We start from the raw sequence: 3,400 nt of genomic DNA, 5'->3' as shown, positions 1-3,400 counted from the left end.
CAAGCAAAATGCTGCCAAAATAACAGTGATTTGAACAGGCCGAAAGCTTGACAATATGTATTAATAGAAAATGTTCTTCAGTTTACCAAACTGTTGCCTGTGCCCAATTTTATAATGACAGATAATTTAACATAAAGTCTATTATGTTTGTAATCATTCTCATGGCTAACACACCCTGTCATCTATTAGTACAAGGAAAAATAAGCCCTAGCGGTTTGGCTCAGTGGATAGAGCGTCAGCCTGGGGACTGAAGGGTCCCGGGTTCGATTCCGGTCAAGGGCATGTACCTTGGTTGTGGACACATCCCCAGTAGGGGGTGTGCAGGAGGCAGCTGATCGATGTTTCTCTCTCATCGATGTTTCTAACTCTCTAACCCTTTCCCTTCCTCTCTGTAAAAAATCAATAAAAAAGTAAAAATAAATACAAAGGAAAATATATATATATATATTTAAAAAAGGAAAAATAAAACAAAACTTAAAAATATCCACTATCTGATCGGTCTTTTAGGGATAGGAATTAGAATTCTAAGTGTATTGGTGCCCATTATAGAACTAGAGAATTATAACAAGATATACAGTACCTTAGCATTTGGGGAAGACAGAAAACACAAGGGGGTGGTTGTGCAACCTTTGGGATTTTAGGAGAAAGAAAAGTGCTGGGCAATGAACCAATGTGAGACGGTATGAACCCTGGGAGTAAACCAGTTTGAGGGCAGGGGATGGACTGGGGAGAGGAATTAAGCGTGAGAGAATGTTAAGTGTAAAAAGAATGAGGTTATAAGTCAATACCACTAATAGGATTTTCCTAACTCATGTACATTTGGTGAAACACAGAGGAAATTTAGTTACTTCTAGACTGCCCGTTATCACCATGCCAGTCAGGGCCCATAAAGAGAGTAAGATTGATCTGGATCGTCATACTCAGAGACATCTAGTACATTATATGGCTAGAAATGGGAGCTTAAATGTCAATTAAACCTCATGCTTCCGCGGAGATGGGCTCTGATATTTTTTCACTGGATCCAGGCTCCTTTCCATTTTATACCTTTGATGTAACATCCTAGAAATCCTAGCTCCACAGGGGTTTGATGCAATTTGATGGGGTCATAGATCTACTTTCTCCCAAGAAACATCCGCTTCCATTCCAACTCCCATAAAAAACTAACAAAACTTGATAGTAATCAGGGTGGCAACATGATAAATAAACTTACATGGACTTTTATGCCTTAAAGAGAAACTCAATTTTCTACTAATTTTCCTTTGTGTAAATGCTTTACGTATTGATCATATGTATTGCCTGACGCCTGCTATGAGGACAGGATTATTATCTGTTTTAAGGCTTTCCTTAGTGTTACCTACTCTCATCATTTATATTAAGTCAACAAAATAGCAAAGGAGGCAGCTTTCCTTACATTTGTAACATATTTTATTTAGCAGAGGCAAGTATTTGGCTTAAGCTGCCAAGTATCCTTTCTAAATCACCAAGAGATTCAATCAGAGATGAAGTCAAAACCAACCAAACAAACCAACGAAAGAAAAAAATCTTACAGTAACACACTTTTTCCTAAAGTATCAGATTGGCATATTTGCTTCAAAAACCATTGGTAGCAATAGGTAGCTATATGCATTTAGGATCTAAAGGACAGTCAATGCCATCCTTCTATAGTTGATAGTTTTCAAAGAAAATAAATATTTTTCACTGTAGCCTCTCTCTTAACTTACTCAGAATTAATCCTACTCCTTAAAATTAAGGAGGCAGACCCAACCTCACTACAAAACTCCATTGAAATTCCCACTGTGGAGGTCAGCTATGACTGCCAATTGACTAAATCTACCAGTCAATTCCCATTTCTCATATTTTATTTCCCATCTGCAATATTTGGCACAATTGATCACTCTCTACTTCTAGAAACTAATTTTTCACTTGGATTCCAGGCCACTCCAACTACTTAGTTTTCCTCTTAACTTAATCTTATCAATATTTCTTCTTATTTTGTTTGCTGGTTGTTACTTTCCCACCAGCCTCTTAGCACAGAAGTACCCCAGAGCTCAGTCCTAGGATCTCTTCTCAATTAATACACACACCTTTGTTGGTATTATTTAGAGTTTATAATACCCACATTTATATCTCTATCCTAAATCACTCTCCCGAATGCCAGATTTGTGTATTCAACTGCCGACTCAATATCACCACTGGGTATTTAATATACACCTCAAATTTAATCTCAGTTTAATATCCAAACATGAACTTTTGATCTTAATTTTAAAACCTCTCTACCTGTAGTCTTTCATATCTTACTTAAAATCAATTCCATCCTTTATGCTGACCAGGCCAAAAACCCTGAAAGTCAGCTTTGATTCATCATATTCCCTCACATATCACATTCAATCTGCAAGAAACCCTGTGGGATTCACATCAGAAAATATTCATATTTTGATTCCTTGTCAGCATCTCACTGTTATCACTTTGGACCAAACCATATTCTCTTCTGTGGTTTATTGCAATAATCTCTTAAATGTCTTTCTGTTTCTATCTTTTCCCCATCTGGAATCTATCCTCAACATAGCAATCAAAATGATCTTTCTAAAACATTTATCATATTATGCTCTCCTCTGCTTAGAATCCTTCAATGTTTCCTTATCTCATTCAAAATGAATGTCAAGATCTTTACAATGATCTCTAAGGTACAACACTATTTACTTTCCTAGTATTTCTCCGAAGGTCTGATTTTACCTATTTTCTTAATCTCTCTTCCTGGAATTCTCTTTTATATACCTGCATGGCTGACTCCTTCATCTATTTTAAAACTTTGCTTACTTACTTAATGAGGACAACCTGGACCAACTTACTTAAAGTTGCAGTCCCTCTGATACACCCTTGATATATTCTTCTCCAAAGACCCAAATCAAATCACCTTCTAACATGCATAAATGCTTTACATATTGATTCCGTTTACTGCCTGACACCAACTATGATGACAGGAATAATTATCTGTTGTTGTGGTTTTTGTTTTTTTGTTTCTTTTTTTAAAGGCTACAATTTCTTATACAAAGTAGGTACTCAAAACATGTAGGGGATAAATAAATAAGCAAATGAAACAAGTAGCGATTATACAGGGGAACTAATAAACATTTTGATACAATGCCCTGATCAGTGGTTAGAGCATTGGCCTGCACAGCAAAGGGTCCAGGGTTCCATTTCCCTGGTCTGGGCATGTGCAGAGGGAAACCAGTCAATGTGTCTCTCTCACATCAACTCTCTCTCTCTCTCTCATTAACAAATATATACACTGAGTGGCCAGATTATTATGACCACCTGACGTTTGTAGGCAAATTAGCTATAATTTCGTGCTGAAGTTGCTAGAGGGCCAGACCATTATAAATAGGGAAGCAGGTTGTTT

The sequence above is a fragment of the Myotis davidii genome, unplaced genomic scaffold, assembly GCF_000327345.1.
Source record: "Myotis davidii unplaced genomic scaffold, ASM32734v1 scaffold738, whole genome shotgun sequence".
In the NCBI taxonomy this organism is placed as follows: Eukaryota; Metazoa; Chordata; class Mammalia; order Chiroptera; family Vespertilionidae; genus Myotis; species Myotis davidii.
This window is presented reverse-complemented; position numbering follows the sequence as displayed.